This window comes from Megalobrama amblycephala, linkage group LG24 (assembly GCF_018812025.1).
Source record: "Megalobrama amblycephala isolate DHTTF-2021 linkage group LG24, ASM1881202v1, whole genome shotgun sequence".
Classification (NCBI taxonomy): Eukaryota; Metazoa; Chordata; class Actinopteri; order Cypriniformes; family Xenocyprididae; genus Megalobrama; species Megalobrama amblycephala.
In genome coordinates, this window is record NC_063067.1 from 12,472,940 (window position 1) to 12,493,527 (window position 20,588).

A 20,588-nucleotide genomic window follows, 5' to 3' on the forward strand; every position below is an offset into this window, starting at 1 on the left:
AAAAGATTTAAAAAAAATTAAAACTGAAAATATAAAAATAAAATCTAATCCCAAATATTAATAAAATTGTAACTGCATATAAATAATGCTAAAATAACACTGATGCAAATGTAAAAACTGTGAATTCTCAATTAAATATCTAATATCTCACATTTTCAAATGTTTGCCTGTGTCCAACAAATTGCAGTACTGCATCTGACTGCATTTGAACGGATAAAAAATAAGGCATTTTTAATGTCATGATGAGAGGTACAGTAGGGAAAAAACAAACATTAAGGAGAATCCCATCAGAAACATTACAGCTTTACCAACAACTCTCAAAACTGAAAAAAATAGATATTGCTTGTACTCTTATAACAGACTAGAAGCATATGCTAATTCCCAACTTCAGTATTCTCTCTGCTTTATTTCGAAGGATCTGAAACCCCACATAACCTGAACAAAGAAAGACAGGAAATAAGCCTGTGGGGTGCAGGAGAGTCTAAGACAGGATACAGACAAGGGTAGAGAGCCAGAAAAAGCGAATATGCAAGGAGGACACATCATGCTGGACTGTCAATCACAAAATCTTGCCAGTAAGTTTTGGCTCTCATGTAAGTGTCATCTTAATTGATCGTTCACTAAAAGCAGGCTCTTCAGCTCAGCAAGTGGACAGGGCATTAAGAAGGAGCTATCTGTCAGTCCCAGATGTCTGTCCATCCTAGTATTTTCAGTCAGGCCGTCACTAGCTATTCAATGCCAGTCGGTTTACCCAGCTTTCTCCCTCAATACTGTGACTTTTCTGCCTGGGAAGCTTTCCAGAATAAATCGACATTTCTCTCAGAAGTCTAAAGACTTGGGAGTGTCATTCTTCTGTTGCATTCTGATAACTTCATGAAGATGAAAGCACACACCCAAAATACTTGTTCAACTTTTGACTTTAGAGAAAACATATTTGTCCCTACTACAGTCCTTCACTCAAATTATATCAATTATATAAAGAGAATGAAATGCTATTAAATTAAATTAATCTTTAAACCTTAATCTTTAAATGCGCACAAATGTTGTTATGAATATGGTGCATATGCTTAAAATTGTTATTAGCATATGTTTTGGGTCTTATTGTGAATGGTTCATTGGTGCACAATATTTCAAAAGAACATTGAGTTCTTTTCTTCCCATTTGAACACCCGTTCCACTCGGAAAAACATCAAATAACGCAAGTAAAATAGGTTGCAGTTCTATTTTGTGTGGTGGCTTTAAATATAACAGATGACAGATAAGCAGTATTCTACTGCTGAACAAGTGGCTTCAATGGTCACTTCAGCAAATAAACAAAATAAGCTTTTCCCACAATTCTTTGCATTGAGCATATGTCAACAGGCTTTATGCAGCCAACAGACCCATTAAATTAATGAAGCCTTTGGCATTTTTAACCAACAGCACATCCCAAATAACAAAGTGGCTTGCTGGCAATTAGATGGGCGATTTAATTTCTTATAGAACGCCAATACTAAATAAACCAGCCTATTTGTTTGTTTGGCAAAGAGATGTGAGCATCTCTCAGGGTGAAGGAGGAAGGGATGACATCTTGTGTCCAGTGGCTTTGCTTCAAACTTCCTTAACTCTTTATCAAAGACTTCTGGCTCATTTAAAATCACAACAGCTAAGGCGAACACAGAGCAGTCAGAGCTAAGCAGCTGAATAAAATCTGACTTAAAACTGAAGATCACATGATCTGCACACAAAATATTGCAAATTAAATACTACCAATAATAATAGATGCCAGTCCCGTTGGCTCACTCTAATGCCACAGACAGTGATAACATGAATGGTGACTTATTTTTTCTCTGCAAAGGAGCTAAAGAAATGAAGTGCAAATGGCAATGAGCCATGCTGTTAATTGAGATTGGCAGCACATCACTGTTAGAGTCTATGAATACAGATGAAGAAGATTCATAATCAAGAACATAATAAACATGCTCTGATAGATTGTGTCGGTATGCAAATCAAAAGAGGAAATGAGTTAAGCTGATTTTAAGGGCTTCTTCTCACCACAATTTATAGGGATAGTTTTTAGAGTAAGATACAAAAAGGAAAATAATTAAGCTAAAATACATAGATTCAGTTAGTATATATAGTTTTCGAGTATTAAAATCTGTGCAATATAACCACTGAATTTTTAATGAGTTTTTAAAACTTAAATGCGATCATGCTTTATGATCATGCTTTATGATTATTTATGATGTTTTATGATTGTCATATTTTTCTGCTCATATTACTAATTCATGACAAATTATCATATAAGGGAGCTGCTTTTCCCTCAAATATGGTAATACATTGAGAATTTTAAAAAATACAAACAAAAAGACTTGATAATTACGCTTAAAATCAGAATAAACAATTAAAGGATTAGTCCACCTTTAAATAAACTTTTCCTGATAATTTACTCACCCCCATGTCATCCAAGATGTCCATGTCTTTCTTTCTTCAGTCGAAAAGAAATGATAGTTTTTGATGAAAACATTCCAGGATTTTTTTCCATATAGTAGACTTCAATGGGCACCAAACAGTCAAAGGTCAAAATTAGTTTCAGTGCAGCTTCATATTGTTCTACACGATCCCAGATGAGAAATAAGGGTCTTATCTAGTGAAACCATCGCTCATTTTCTGAAAAAAAATTGAAAATGATATAGTTTTAACCATAAATGCTCATCTTGAACAAGCTCTCTTCTTCTTCTATATTAGAATTCCAGGAGTGTAGACACTGCTAAGCGTATTACTGCCCTCCACAGGTCAAAGTTTGAACTAATTGTTATATACTATTTAGTGATCGACCGATATTGATTTTTTATAACCGATACCGATACCGATTATTTGCATGTTTATGTACCCGATAACCGATATGCAGAACCGATATTTATTTACTGTTATACTTCTGTTTTTGACAATTATTACAACACAAATGAGCTGAACAAACCATTTTATTTATAACAATCACTCCCTCCTTGCATACAAAAAAAAACTTTATATTTATACACAAGATAATAATAATATAATACACGAGATAATCTTGTCAAAAATTTCATGCAGTGGCCGTGCTTGAGGCTTCCTGATCATCAACCCATTCAGGTGCTGAGCAATATGAACTAACTTTTTTTTCCGAGACTATATAAAGTTAAACAGCACTTGTCAGTTGGCATTTTATGATCTAAATTTAATCTAACGCTAAATCATGAAATGCCAACTGACAAAGTGCTGTTTGACTATAACTTAATCAACCGCGATCGCGCATGGAGATAATAAATAATTAATTTCCACAAAGCGGTAGGCTATATTTATATGTGTATTAGCGAAATAATTGTTATGTAGTAAATGATAATATAATCTAGGGTGTTTAAACAAGATAATCTTGTCAAAAGTTTCATTCAGTGGCCGTGCTTAAGGGTCCTGATCATCCGTCAGTTGCTAAGCAATATGAACGAACTTTTTCTTCTAGACTAATGGTGAGCAAATACAACAGATAGAGAATTAAATTCAGCGCTTTTATTTTCAACATGCACTCATTCATGTCTGTTTTATTTAATTCATGTAAAGTTACGTCTTTATTGGGGCAGGACATGATGAATTACACTACGTGACTCAATGAGTTCGTCTCAATTGTTTAGAAACATGCTGCATAAATTAACTATATCAGGAATTTATGTCTCAGATCTCATTTGTGCATGTCTGTTATGTTAAATAAAGTTGATTAATTAAAGCAAACCAAGTAGAACATATACTTTACCTGTGCACTGAGTTGTTGTTGACTGATCTCCTCAGACGCCCGGGCTGCAATGGCGGAAATCTCAAAACGGCCACAAGATGGCGCCGTAAAATCGGCGAATCCGATATTACAAAACCGATACCCGATTATGGAAAAATGCTTAAATATCAGGAAAAATATCGGTAAACAGATATATCGGTCGATCACTAATACTATTGAACTAGCATATTCCATATAAAAATTAGTTCGAACTTTGACCTGTGGAGGGCAGTAATACACTTAGCAGTATCTACACTGCCGGAATTCTAATAGAGAAGAAGAACATAGCTAGTTCAAGATGAGCATTTCTGGTTAAAATGTATAAAATTTTATTTTTTTTTAGAAAATGAGTAATTGTTTCTCTTGATAAGACCATTATTTCTCATCTGGGATCGTGTAGAACAATAGAGTGCCTCAGGGATGACGCATTTTTGTAGGCAAAACCCAGAAGCGAGTTAGCATTTTAGGACTTCCGGTTCCAACGCCGTAAAGTCTATGGGTTTTTTGAATGGGTTTTTGCTAAATCACCTGAAATAAGGTCTGTGGTTAACAAAGCCTCTAAATACTTTCACGTTTTGATCTATGACATAAAACACACCAGTTATAACCCGCTTGTGATTTTTTTAAACTTTTACTGTGTCTTAAAATCGGAGGTTGCTAACAAGTTAATAAAAGGGACTACTTCCTTTGGCGGGGACTTTAGACGTCATCACTAAAAACGGGACATTTGGACAGCATTTCTCATGAAAAAGTGGAAAAGTATTCATAACAGCGCAGATCATAATCAGCGAGCATGTTTATAAATAAAGTTGTTTTCTAAATACAGTTTGAGGAAGCTTGGTGGTGACGATGTTGATCCGCGACCATGGTGTGCTGTAGTCCGTTTATAGCCTACTGTTAGCCTTTTATATCTGACGACTTTATTTAGGCTTCAAAATCTATAAATGTTGTGTTAACTCATAAAGATTATCCTGATAGACAAAACGTGTAAGTGTCATAACGCTTTGTTAAACACAGAGCTTATTTTCTGCGATTTTCCAAAAGTCTATGGGAAAAATGCATAGGCTTTCAACCGAGGGAACCCGTGCGCCGCTAACTTCCGGGTTGGCCTACAAAAACGCGTCATCCCTGGGGCACCCTATTTGAAGCTGCAGTGAAACTAATTTTGACCTTCAACTGTTTGGTGCCCATTGAAGTCCACTATATGGAAAAAAAAACCTGGAATGTTTTCATCAAAAACTTTAATTTCTTTTCGACTGAAAAAAGAAAGACATGGACATCTTGGATGACATGGGGGTGAGTAAATTATCAGGAAAAGTTTATTTAAAAGTGGACTAATCCTTTAAGAAGTAACTGTGGTGGTGTTTAAATCACATTTTATAACATAAACAGCTAAAATATTTCAACTAACAAAAAATTTAGCAGGTTTCTTATCAGAAACGGATTTACGGGCCTTATTCCAGATGGTAAGCATCTAGCAGAAACTGGCAAGGTGCCATGAACACAAATACAACATTTATCAAAGGGGCAAGCAAGTGTTCTCAGAAAGCATTATAAATCATTGCGATACAGAGAAACAGATGTACTGTAAGGCCTGAAAATAATGATAACCACATTACCCATCAGTCTGCCGGACACTTACACAACAAACAGTACGTCCATTTTTCAAAGTTAATGTGTTCATGGCTTTGATTTATTCACTACATAATCGCAAGAGACATAATTTTGAATTAACCTTAGGACACCTTGAATAATAAATAAGAGTCAGTTAAGGCTACATATGTGTGCACTGTTCTCACACTCAAAAGCGCTCCTTCCAAGTTCCAGCCTACCACTTCAGGTCCCTCTAGAGAGATCCAGCAGCCAATTAGCTGAAGCCCTGAGGCAGCTTGACGCATCTCAGGCAGTATCCAGTGTGACAGATCTGTTCCTGCTTAAAGCTCAACTCTGAAGAAGAGCAAGCTACTGCAAACTCATACCTCACCTAAAGCAGCAGCATTCATCCAGCTGTCCCAACAGAGCCTGCAAATCTAAGGAATAAGGTCTTGTCTCTTAGATGAGCATGCAAAACATGGCAGAGTGCTGAGTGCACTGGTTGGCAGACAGGCCCTTTATCTGATGACATGCTGAGCGGTCAAAAGGGACACGGGCAAGGTCTCTTCTCATGAAAATATGCCAGCTTCTCATGCACAGAATGGACTCAATACAATTACAAATACAATTGAAAATGTATACATATACTGTATATACATATATATATATATATATATATATATATATATATATATATAAGATCAAGAAAGAAATTAGAAAGAAAAGTATTTAAAAGGTCCTACAGCATACATTTAGAATGTATATGGGCTTCTGTATCTCTACACTGTATAAAATTATTCTGTAAAATAACAGAAAATGTATTGGAAGCTTATTACCCGGACATTATCCGGTAATTTTACAGACTTTTCCATCAATGCTAAAACACAACGTAATGGAGTTCAACAGGGATGCACCAATATGTAAATTTTGGCCAATATTATAACCGATAATTCTTAATATTTGAAAGCCAATAACCGATATATATTGGCTAATAAATCTAAATCCAAATTTTTTTTATAATTTTTGAGAGCCTGATCACAAAGCCAAGTTTTCACCATTAAAAGCTATGTCCTAAGCACACAATTATAATGTTCTCATTATAATTTTATGTAGTCTATATGACAGACTTGCGCTGCACATGTTTTTGAAGTGACTCCAATCATATTTCAAGCAATTCAAAATAGGGATGTCCCGATCAGGTTTTTTTGCCCTCGAGTCCGAGTCATTTGATTTTGAGTATCTGCCGATACCGAGTCCCGATCCGATACTTCTATAATACATCAAAAAAAGAATAAAGAAGAGCGGAAAAAAAAACAGATCCAGGACGTTCCTTATTTTTAATTTAATTACAAACAGAGCACTTCTGTGAGGTAGCTTGAACAATCAAGTAATAAATAACATAAATTGTTCACTTCACTTCACTTTAGTGCAACAGTAAATATAAAAAAGGCTAATATAAAAACAAATATATTTGGTTTGATTTGGGTATGCTGCAGTCTGTGTAATAACTAAAATAATGTTTATATATATCATATTTTCTGGCTAGTTTACTTCAGTTTTTTATAATACACCATACTTTAACCCAAACTGAATAATAAAAAACAAGTTTAAATGGGTAAATCTTCTATTATTATTTTTAATTCTTAATTTTCTTTTCTGTCATACTCAAATTCTTGTTAAAAGACATTAGACATGCGTATTGTGTGCATTTTGAACACTTTTTGTGTGAAATTATATTTATTTTGTCCATCAAAAGTGTGCTTTCACTTTAATTACGCACAGCGTGTGTCTCAATCAGCTCCCTAGTTCAGTAGTCAGGGCACTGATCAGGGTCACATTCACTTTCATTATATACTGATTCACGACCTAGGGAGCTAGGGAGCTGATTGAGACACAGGGATAGACTCGGTGCCGAGACGATCGCGGCACTGCTGCTTACGCGACGCTCCTGCCTGACGCTTTACGAGCTGCTCCTGCTGCCTGTGTGAATGCATCCGTTGGTTGACATGCACGCTGAAAAAAATATGCGCTACTCACGCGCCGCTTATGCTTGCAGTGTGAAACAGGCCTAACTCTGTGCCACCGCATCACTATAGATGTGTTAAAAATAATGAGAATATATATACATATATATCCGAGTCCTGATCGGGAGGTAACGTCCGATTCCGATCGAGTCTGAAACCACATGATCGGGCCCGATTTCCGATCACGTGATCGGATCTGGACATCCCTAATTCAAAACCATTATGGTGAACAGTGTGCATCTGAAGTGTTTCAGCTGGAGGAAATAATCCATTATATATCAGCTTTTATATATTGGCCAAATTTTCTTATTGGGCCGATAATGATAACATTAAAAATGAATATATATCGGCCGGTATATCGTGCATCCCTAGAGTTCAAAATTCAAAATACAGGTAAAACATGGATATACTGCATCTCTAAAATGCTCTACTTAGATTTTACAATAAACCTTAAAATGGGACATGCAGGTAAATATTTTATAGCCAGGGTCTTAGTACTGTAGCAGTAAAGTGCTGACTTGGTAATGGTTACAACTGGAGACCAGCTATTGATTTAGGTGATGGCAAAAAATGACTTTCTGTTGACCAGGTTTCACATTATGAACAGATACAAGGACACCTTAAGCCTATTCTACATGCATATTTCATGAACACAACTGAGAATGTAAGGACCCCTTCTGTGGAGGTTGATCTCAGTCCCTCAAAGGCAAACACAGCTGTTCACCTCAGAGTTCATGTTTTAACCTTGAAAGGTGATTTTTAAATGAGGCTTTCTGGGATCACAGCTCACTCAAAAAGGCCCAACAGAGACTTGTGTGCCAACAAGTTTTAGCCTTCCACTAAAAGGTGTCTGATAACTTTGTCAGTTATAATATAATTTTTAGCAACAAACCCTCCATCAAGAGGAAGGGGCAAAAGGTACTCCCTGTTCCCTGCTCGGCATGATAATTAAGTTTTCACATATCAGAGACAAAAGGACACTGTCTTGATCCATAGTACATATTGCATTAACCCCACCATGAATACAGCACAGTGTGAGGATGAAGGAAGAAAAGACTACATAAAATTGTTTTCCAACATTCAATTAAATCCACAGCCAGCATGTCTTTTTAAGTGCGTAATCCATATCAGAAACCCCACTGCTGGTGAAAAACACAGCACGGACACAATGATCCTTTACTTTGAGGTTCACCAGGCTGCAAACCAGCGGATACAACACAACCAGACGGCCAGTGTTATCTTTTCCCTCTGGGACCATAAAAAAATAGGTATAAAAATGCCATGAAACACATTCAGAACACGACAGATTACACCACATACTCCTTATCATACACGTATGCCCACCTCTATTGTTTCAGACAGCACACAAACTGCAATTTAGACCTTCAACCCTTTGTACCCTGGTGAAGTCCACTGTATGGAGAAAAATCCTGGAAGGTTTTCCTAAAAACCTTAATTTATTTTTGACTGAAGAAAGAAAGACATATACATCTTGGATGACATGAGAGTAAATGATCTGGAATTTTTAATTCTGAAGTGAACTAATCCTTTAATAAATAAAAAAAATGATTAGATTTGGAGCAAAAAACAACAAAAACAAAACAACAATAAAAAGTGGCCATTTTTGGCCAAATGAAATACTACTCTGGATGTTCGTTAACGACTAAACCTTGAATGCTCTTCTTTATGGTTGAAGCAAGCACTGTTTCATAACCAAAGAGATAAAAGAGGCAGCAAACAGATCAAGAAATCATGTTTAAAATATTCCTCTTGTCTGAGTCACTGGAGAACACAAGTTCACATGAGGTAGAACATCAGACAATCTGCTGATGAGCCACACTGTTTAAGATGCTGTGCTGCTGTTGGGGCCGGATCAGAATCACAGTTGAGCTTGCAACAGGCGGAGAAGCAGATGTGCTACACCATGTGATATCCACTTTCACAGAAATAGATGCAGCCTCCATTTTTAATCTTATGTTCAAATAGTCTGGACATCTCAGATATGTGCCTGACAGTCTATTGTGTTGAATCACAATATCACATCAAGTTACAGCTTATCCAGATTCAGTCATCTTTACAACACAGGGTCTACAGACATTCTGCTGTCTATGAAAATATGAGGGGTGCTGAATATGCCAGAGATGAATTAGTAAATGTTAAGCAAACATTTCTGTGCCATGAGGGAGCAGAGGGATCTAATCTACACTGACCCTGAGTGAAATTGAATTCTGTCACTGTGGAATTCATGAATGCTTGGAATAAAAAGACCTACTTAAGGAGCCCCCAAAAGTTCTCTAATTAAATACATGATTATTTCTGAACCATGAGACATACTAGAGGGAGAAAGGAGAAGAGTGTAGTGAAATCATGCTTAGTAGATAATGCTTCAGATGATTGCAGCATGGGCAATTTCTTGGCAGTCTTATTCCTTCAAATGTCTCAAGTCATTTATATTTCTATTGTTTGGCAGACATATTCCAACCACACATGCCAAGTGGATTTTCAATGCAATCCTCCTCCTCCTATAAATCATTATAATAATTTAAATTAAATATAATAAGTATAAATAAAATTGCATAATAAGTATAAATAAAATTGCATCTTTTACGTTTTTTTTTTTTTTTTTTGGGGGGGGGGGTCTCTCAAATTATGTGGCAAAATCGGTCTAAATCCGCCAAGATGCACCTTCTGCAGATCATTTCCATCATCTTTTTCATGTGACTTTTGAAAAACCAGCAAACCTCACGGCTAAAGCTAGAGCATTAGAGCAAGAGAGCAGGACATTGTCCTCAATTCACAGCCTCCAATAAAATATCCTCTGCTCAGCACAACAGCTTGGTGTGTGTATTTTTGTCTTAACACTATTTGCATATAGATTCCTAACATACTGAAGATCCAAAGCAACATCTGTCAAGGGTGTTTATTTGCCAATATTCCACATCTTGCAAAAATTAATTCTTGCGAGCTTTATTTTATTCAAAGAGAACGTTTCTGTCCTTGCTACTGCTGCTTTATTTATTTGATTGAATTAAATCCATACTTAGATTTTAGTACATCTAACCACTAATTAGAAAAGGAACACTGTGCAACAACAACAAACTCAGAAATACTGACATCCTGCACCATGTAGGCTACATTCTGTTATTCAGGCAAATGGAAAGCAACCCACAGACCCTCTAATTTTCCTTCATTCTTTCAGCTAAGATGGTTTTGGGAACGGAAAAAGACACATATAAGAGCATGCAAGCCTTTTTCCCTATGAAATACTGCTGACAGTGCAAGCAAAAGGCAGCTCTGCTCTTTGTGTAGCAGCTGAGAAGAGAGGAATATTACAGCATCAAACAGAATGGCTCGAAAAGGACCAAACATTCACCAGGAACTCAACCTCTCCATGAAAGCCCATAGATTTAGAAATCTTTAAAAAGGAGTAAACTTTAGTTCAATAATCTCCATAGCACTTACACAGTAAAAATTGTAAAAGGCTATTACACTGCTACCTGATCTGAGCTGAAATAAATGTTTTACTCAAAAATTAAAAAAGTCTATCACTATTTACTTACCCTCATGTCATATTTGCAAACCCTTGAGCTTTTCATGCTTAAAAAAAACCCCCTTCTTCTGAAGTCATATAATACAGTATACAGACCAAGTTTTTGTTGTTATTAACTGAAAATATGGACATAGGCTGCTCTCAGTCAGGGTTAGAGCTCTTTTCAATGTTGATCCGGTTCACAAAAACATCCTGAAACATTCATTCCCCAATCTGACTGGTCAGGTTCTCAAGATCATCCAGCCACAGCAGTTCTAAATCTCACTGGAGATTATCAGTAAATGACTTATATTTCAGTCTGTTCCTCACACCAAGTCATCTGATAGTCTAGGAGAATTGTCATATAATACATGGTGCTCACGGTGGTCATTTTAGAGCATGACGGTCACAGACAAGCCTCATTCAGTTTCATTATACTGAAAATAGCGACCAGGATATTTTTCAGAAAAAATAACCTTTTGTATTCCACATAAAAATGTCAAATGTGTTACGAAGGATATGTGTCAGTAAATAATGGCAAACTATTTCTTAAAGTTGGCATGAAGCGGAAGTTGCAATAGTTCATTCTTCTCTATTGTGATGTATATAAGAATGAAACTGCTTCTCCAACAAGAAAAAATGTAGGGCAGGACTTTTTTGTCCACTGGGAATTGATTGGGTCATTGGATGGTTGTGGTATGCTTGATGTGATCACAGGTATCTTTAACTATGTACTTAAATGTAATGTGTGCAAATTGTTAGTTTGAATAGTCGTATTGTTCATATTTTATTGCAAAACACTTGCTGCTATTGAGGTGGGATACGGTTAAAGGAATAGTTCACCCAAAAATGAAAATTATCCCATGTTTTATTCACCTTCAAGCCACCTTAGGTGTGTATGACTATCTTCTTTCAAACTAACACAATCAGAGTTATATTAAAAAGATTATCCTGGCTCGTCCAAACTTTTTAATGGTAGTGATGGGGCTTGAGATTTTGAAACCTAAAAAAGTGCATCCATCCATCATAAATGTAACCCATTTGGCATTGAAGCAATGTCTAGTCTAGCAGTCTAGTTCTGGCGGAAGAGTGACCTCTGACCCGACACTCTGACGTATTGACAAACACGGAAGCACAGAGGATAGAGCAAAACAAAACACTGGCCATGAATTTTAAGTCTAAAATTATTATTTTTAAAGATAAGAGGAGCTTGAGTTTGTTGCCCAGCCCTATTTGTTTGAAACGCAAGAGGCGTCTACTCTCACCTAATCTTAAGGCAGAAACACACCAAGCTGACGGTCGGCCGTCGGGCAGTTTTTCTTCGTCGGCCGACTAAGTTTTCTCAGTGTGTTCCGCACCATCGGCTGAAGTTGGTCCTCGTTGGCTTTTTTTCGGCCGATTCCACATGTTGAATCGCCGTTGGAGCTCGTCGGTCCGTCAGGCCATTTGATCATTCTGATTCAGCTACTGCCGCCTGCTGGTTCGGAAAGGCATTTCATCTCACGCAGGCGCAGAACTGACGTGCTACTTGGCCGTCGGCTGTTTAGCGTCGGTTTGGTGTCAGGACAACTTTGGACCCGGACGCTGCCGACGTGAGCCAACCCCGCAGTCTGCTTTCGTCGCCACTTGTTCGTCTGCATTGACTTGGTGTGTTCTGGCCTTTACGCTACTCCTACGTCGGGTCAGAGGTCACTTCTTCTGCCAGAACTTGAGTATGACCATTGCCGGAAGCCAGTTATCATAGTTTATAAAGTTTTAAATATGGAATATTTTTCTCACAAAAACCCATCGTTTTGCTTCAAAAAGCCTTTATTAACCCCCTTGAGCTGTGTGGATTACTTTTATGATAGATGGATGGATGGATGGATGGATGGATGGGCTTCAAAATCTTGAGCCCCATTCACTACCATTATAAAGCTTGGAAGAGCCAGGATTTTTTTTTAATATAACTCCGATTATGTTCATCTGAAAGAAGAAAAGATGGCCTAAGAAGACCTAAGATGGCTTGAAGGTGAACTATCCCTTTAAGGATGAGTTAAGGGTATGGATAGGGTCAACAGCATAATTATAGATGTAACTACACAAATTTATATATATATATATATATATATATATATATATATATATATATATATATATATATAGGTACAACGTAACGGTGTATGTGCACAGTAAATGCGATGTAACTTTTTTTTTTTTTTTTTTTTTAAATATTAGTAGCCTACATAGCCTAGTAGATTAAGAAAGACAGTTGATGTAAAGTGAGTCCTTTTGAATAAGGAGTTAATTCAGTCAAAATTAAAATGGCAGTTGACTTTATACCACACAAAACATTTTGTTGGTTGTCAGAGAAATGCTAGTAGCCTGCATGAATCAACAAACGGCAAAAGCATCTGAAACTCAGCGTTTGTGTCATGCGTTCAACCTTGTAAGTCAAAATAAGACAATAATCACATTAAACCCTCTACTGTGTAGCCTTAGGTATACCCCTCATCACCCAAATTCATCTACCATAGTCACGCTTTCATCAGCAATAATCCAGTAACATTCTACGCAGTCGAATTTAGACTGTCTCTCAAAATCAAGCGAGTTTATTCAGCATGTGAGTGCAGAATTCGCGGGCATCTTATGGGCGTACAGCATGTTTGCTTTCGAAATCAGTTAAAGCTCCAATATTAAAAACAATAAAAGAAATTACTGTCAAGCTAAGCAGCTTATTATATTTTAAACACAACCATACGAACAAAATTATGTGGAGTAGATAGGCTACCAAACGGAAAAATTATGTTTCCCCATGTACAGTTTTTCACATGTATCTTATTACAGATGAAGCGTAAAACGAAGCATCGTCTTGCATAAGCTGTATTTCTCTGCCTTATTTTTCCATATCTCACAGTAAAGCATAAAAAGTATGTCGGCTTACCTTCTTCAGTCTTCTTTGGTTTACTTCTCTTTTCACTAATGTGAAGTCCAGTGATGCGAGCGCACTCGTTACAGTAAACTACACTACACTGTGCACTTAAACTAGACCATCTGTAGGCACACAAGCAACGGAAAGGTCCATTTATGCTCTGCCACAATATAAGAGTGTAGCAGGAAGGTTCAGTGATGTACTGAATAATACAGCTTTCCTTTTTCTCACACACAACTGTACTCCTCAGATCGACGCAGGGGAGTCTCATCTACACATGTGACAGCACTGATCCGACCCACTGAGATTGTGCTACTGTCAAAATAATATCCTTAAGCAGAGAGCAACACTAGAGAATTAAAATATGTAATGAATAAATAAAGAAGTAGGTCTTTGAGGTTAAAGATACAAAGTGAAATAACATCACAAAAAATAAAATTATTCCATATAAAAATGGCACATATAGCCTTTTTACACTACAAAGTGCTTTTAGCTCTGAATTTCATATTTCTGAATCTCTTTTGATTCTTTTTCTAGCCTTTCAAATGTAATCCATTTTTACCCATGAGTGTAAAGCTGCATCCTTGATTGCTCTTTTCATATTAAAATCCTCAGGTATGCTCCAACCACATGACATTACCATTCCCGCTGACATTTCAAATGTCAAGAGGTTGCATTTCTTGCAGTTTTGAGTTGAGGGCTGAGTTGGAGAAATGACCCATAAACCGTTAAGTAAGCCTGACATTTTGTTGAAAGAACACGGGTACCAACAAAAACAAGGTAAAAAGTAATCCCTTATTATTAAGGGTTGGTTGAGTAATTAAACATTATGCTTTACCTTTCCAAGAAAATGGCATCATTCTTTAAGATGGCAGTAACTGTGTAATTCCTGTGTAAGAAGAACTGCTGAATCTTTATTTCATTTATAAGTTTCACGATTTTCAAGTTTCATTTTTTCATAAATGTAAAATTCTATGCTGTTGACATGGGATTAAGAAAAGGATGTTAAGTATTTATTTACAAAAGTAATGTAACAAGTTTAAAAGATACATCAACTTCACCAGAGAAAAATCAATTTTGTGTGGTCAAAAGTGCAAACAGAACAAGTCATTGGCTAATGCAGTCACATCATATTTTTGCATGAGGTTTTTTTTTTTCCTTTTAGGGCCTTGTAATTTTGTCTTGACATAGACAAAAACATGTCTTCATTCTTCCATTCAGCCATTCCCACATATTTGGCCATCAAAGTTGTGCATGGTTCAGTTTATTACAGATAATCTTCTCCTGCCACATCAGAGCTGAATCAGAATGATCACTGTTGATTTAAGCCTGCAAGTTATTGTAAACATGTCTTTAACTAATTTGCTTAGCAAGATTCTCTTCAAATTGTTGCTCCACCATGGCAGTAGTTGACCTGAAAAAGAAAGCTTTATGCTGGGTCCAAAATTGTGTAATGTTTAGTACAGCTTTACTGTATTTAGTTCAAAAGTTACTTCACAACCATTAAAAAAGTAAATTTTTTCTGCATACTATATAGACTTATATATTAATTTCCGCTATGGCACCCTTGTGGCAGGACTGAGAATGCAACACGCTCTTGCTATTAGATTATGACTGACTTGATACATTTCGCACATAAAATGAAGCTTGTTAATGTTTCTTCCCTAATGGTAAAAAAAGACAGTGTTTCTTCTTAGAATATACTTTTTAGATAGATAGATAGATAGATAGATAGATAGATAGATAGATAGACAGATAGATAGATAGATAGATAGATAGATAGATAGATAGATAGATAGATAGATAGATAGATAGATAGATAGATAGATAGATAGATAGATAGATATTTTCAGCTTGTAGACAAATGGTACAGTACTTTATTTAGTTCTTACAACTACATGGAAGCACTCTATTTTTTTATTACTATTTTTAATGATTTTGAAAGTTTCATATGCTCATCAAGCTTGCATTTATTTGATCAAAAATACAGAAAAACAGTAATGTTATTACAATTTAAAATAATGGTTTTCTATTTAAAAATACTTTAAAATATTATTTATTTCTGTGATGGAAAGCTGAATTTTAATCAGCCAGAAATCATTCTAATATGCTGATTTATTATCAGTGTTGGAAATCAGTGTTGTGCTGCTTAATAGTTTTTTGAACCTGTGATACTTTTTTCAGGATTAGTTGATGAATAAAAGGTTAAAAAGAACAGAATTTATTCAAAACATAAATCTTTTCTAACAATATAAGCCTTTACTATCATTTGTTATCAGTTTAACACATACTGAATAAAATGATTAATTTTGCTTTTAAAAAGAAAGAAAGAAAAAAGACTGATTCCAAACTTTTGAACAGTAGTGTATATTGTTACAAAATGTTTCTATTTTGGAAAGATTATATATTGTTTCTAACAGCAGAAAGATTTCAATGCATACCATGTTCATTACACTCACCCCCTTAAACCTCACTCCCATCTGGGTCATGGCACTAATATAACCCCACCCGGTGTTCTGACAATTTGTGCTACCCTGTCAGATTTTGCTACCTCCCTGTAATGAATCCGGCCTCTGTGGCTCCCCCCAATCGTCACCAGAGGTTGCAATCACTGGAATACTGACTTTCACTCACACACTCCATTTCCCAGAAGCCCTGTACCTGGCTCTGATCACGAGAACTATTTAAAAGGCCATTTCACACACACACTTTGCAAAGTTTAGTTTTTGCCTTGGCTGACATTTCTGAGCGTTCTCACAAAATCGTCTGACAATGAAACTCGACTGTCATTGAGATCTTGTAATGAAACAAAAATGGCCGTTATTGAAATCTTGTAAAAGGAATATAATCAACTGTCGTTGAGATCTTGCAAAGGAACAAAACCGACTGACACTGAAAACCAACTATCACTGAAATCTCGTAATTGAACAAAACTGACCATCAATGAAATCTCGTGAAGGAACAAAACAAACATCACTAAAATCTCGTAACCGAACAAAACCGACCATCACTGAAATCTCATAACCGAATAATACAGACATCATTGAAATCTCGTAACAAAACAAAACCGAATGACACTGAAAACCACACAATCACTGAAATCTCTTAACCGAATAAGACCGACCGTCACTGAAATCTCGTAACCGAACTAGACCGTCACTGAAATCTCATGAAGGAACAAAACAGACGAAATCTCGTAACAAAACAAAACCAACTGACAATGAAAATCGACTGCCATTGAGATCTCGTAATGAAACAAAACTGTTTGCCTTTCAAATCTCGTAACAGAAGAAAACTGACCGTCATTGAAATCTCGTAACCAAACAAAACCGACCATCACTGAAATCTTGTAACCGAATAAAACAAGCGTCTTTGAAATCTCATAACAGAACAAAACTGACTGACACTGAAAACCAACCATCACTGAGAAACACAAAACAAAGTGGTATTGAAATCTCATAATGGAAAAAAATGTCTGTTATTGAAATCTTGTAAAAAGAACATAATCAACTGTCGTTGAGATCTTGCAAAGGAACAAAACCAACTGTCTCTGAGATCTTATAACGAAACAAAAATGACTGCCCTTCAAATCTCGTAACAGAAGAAAACTGACTGTCATTGAAATCTCGTAACCAAACAAAACTGACCATCACTAAAATCTCGGGAAAGAACAAAATAAACCTCATTGAAATCTCATAACCGAATAAAACTGACTGACATTGAAAACCAACCATCAATGAGATCTTGTAACCGAACAAGCAGACCATCATTGAATTCTCGTAACAAAACAAAACCGACTGACACTGAAAACCGACTATCACTAAAATCTCTTAACCTAATAAGGCAGACCATTATTGAAATCTCACAACTGAACAAAACTGACTGCCTTTCAAATCTCGTAACAGAAGAAAACCGACCATCATTGAAATATCGTAACAAAACGAAACCGACCATCAATGAAATTTCGAGAAGGAACAAAACAAACATCACTGAAATCTCATAACCGAATAAAACTGACAGTCATTGAAATCTCGTAACTGAACAAAACCGACCATAACTGAAATCTCATAACCGAATAATACAGACATCATTGAAATCTCATAACTGAATAATACAGACATCATTGAAATCTCATAACCGAATAATACAGGCGTCTTTAAAATCTCATAACAGAACAAAACCGACTGACACTGAAAACCAACCATCACTGAGAAACACAAAACAAAGTGGTATTGAAATCTCATAATGGAAAAAATGGCCGTTATTGAAATCTCATAAAAGGAACATAATCAACTGTTGTTGAGATCTTGCAAAAGAACAAAACCAACTATCATTGAGATTTCATAAAGAAACAAAACTGACTGCCTTTCAAATCTCATAACAGAAGAAAACTGACCGTCATTAAAATCTCAAATGAACAAAATCGACCATCACTAAAAAATCTCATAACTGAATAATACAGACATCATTGAAATCTCATAACGGAACAAAAACGATTGACACTGAAAACCAACCATCACTGAGATCTCATAACCAAACAAGCAGACCATCATTGAAATCTCTTAACAAAACAAAACCGACTGACACTGAAAACAGACTATCACTGAAATCTCATGAAGGAATGAAAAAGACATCATTGAAACCTCGTAACCGAATAAAACAGAACAAAATAAACTGACAATAAAAATCGGCTGTCATTGGGATCTCATAACCGAATAATACAGGCGTCTTTGAAATCTCATAACAGAACAAAACTGACTGACACTGAAAACCAACCATCACTGAGAAACACAAAACAAAATGGTATTGAAATCTCATAATGGAGAAAATGGCCATTATTGAAATCTTGTGAAAAGAACATATTCAACTGTCGTTGAGCCTGACTGCCGTTCAAATTGCGTAACAGAAGAAAAATGACTGTCATTGAAATCTCGTGAAGGAACAAAACTGACTGACAATGAAAACCAACCATCATTGAAATCTCATCACCGAACAAAGCCAACTGTCATTGAAATCCCGTAGCGGAACAAAACCGACCATCACTGAAATCTCATAACCGAATAATACAGGCGTCTTTGAAATTTGGTAACAGAACAAAACCGACCGTCATTGAAATCTCATGACCGAACAAAACAGACCGTCACTGAAATCTCATGAAGGAACAAAACAGACATAATTGAAATCTCTTAACCGAATAAAACTGACCACCATTGAAATCTGGCAACTGAACAAAACAGACCGTCACTGAAATCTCATGAAGGAACGAAACAGACATCATTGACATCTCGTAACTGAATAAAACTGACCATCATTGAAATCTCGTAACAGAACAAAACCAACTGACAATGAAAATCAACTGTCATTGAGATCTCGTAACGAAACAAAACTGACTGCCTTTCAAATCTTGTAACAGAAGAAAACCGACCGTCATTGAAATCTCGAAACTGAACAAAACCGATCATCACTGAAATCTCGTAACCGAATAATACAGGCGTCTTTAAAATCTCATAACAGAACATATCCGACTGACACTGAAAACCAACCGTCACTGAGAAACACAAAACAAAGTGATATTGAAATATCATAATGGAAAAAATGGCCGTTATTGAAATCTCGTAAAAGGAACATAATCAACTGTCGTTGAGCTCTTGCAAAGGAACAAAACCAACTGTTATTGAGATCTCATAATGAAACAAAACTGACTGCCTTTCAAATCTCATAACAGAAGAAAACTGACCATCATTAAAATCTCGTAACTGAACAAAACCAACCATCACTGAGAAACACAAAACAATGTGGTATTGAAATCTCATAATGGAAAAAAAATGGCCGTTATTGAAATCTCGTAAAAGGAAATTAATCAACTGTCATTGAGATCTTGCAAAGGAACAAAACCAACTGTCATTGAGATCTTGTAACGAAAAAATGGACTGCCTTTCAAATCTCATAACAGAAGAAAACCAATTGACACTGAAAACAACCATCATTAAGATCTCATAACTGAACAAGCAGACCATCATTGAAATCTCATAACAAAACAAAACCAACTGACAGTGAAAATCGACTGTCATAGAGATCTTGTAACGAAACAAAACTGACTGCCTTTCAAATCTTATAACAGAAGAAAACCGACTATCATTGAAATCTCGTAACCGAACAAAACCAACCAATACTGAAATCTCGTAATCGAATAATAGAAAAAAACCGACTGACACTGAAAACCAACCATCACTGAGAAACACGAAACAAAGTGGTATTGAAATCTCATAATGGAAAAAATGACCATTACTGAAATTGTGAAAAAGGAACAATCAACTGTCATTGAGATCTTGCAAAGGAACAAAACCGACAGTCATTGAGATCTCGTAATGAAACAAAGCTGACTGCTGTTCAAATCTCATAACAGAAGAAAACGGACTATCATTGAAATCTCGTAACCGAACAAAACCAACCAATACTGAAATCTCGTAACCGAATAATAGAAAAAAAACGACTGACACTGAAAACCAACCATCACTGAGAAACACGAAACAAAGTGGTATTGAAATCTCATAATGGAAAAAATGGCCATTACTGAAATCGTGAAAAAGGAACAATCAACTGTCATTGAGATCTTGCAAAGGAACAAAACCGACAGTCATTGAGATCTCATAATGAAACAAAGCTGACTGCTGTTCAAATCTCATAACAGAAGAAAACGGACGTCATTGAAAACTCTTGAAGGAACAAAATAAACATCATTGAAAT

The 20,588-nt window shown here is 36.1% G+C and overlaps 1 protein-coding gene across 2 annotated transcripts in view; it reads right to left on the reverse strand.

The window, feature by feature from the left end:
- Positions 1–14,124, reverse strand: part of rap1gapa (RAP1 GTPase activating protein a) — a 121,726-nt gene extending 107,602 nt beyond the window's left edge. For both annotated transcript variants that reach the window (XM_048177252.1, XM_048177256.1), the window contains exon 1: positions 13,854–14,124. The gene's annotated coding sequence lies outside the window, so the exon portion shown is untranslated. The remainder of the gene's footprint in view (positions 1–13,853) is intronic.
- Positions 14,125–20,588: the final 6,464 nt, after the last annotated feature.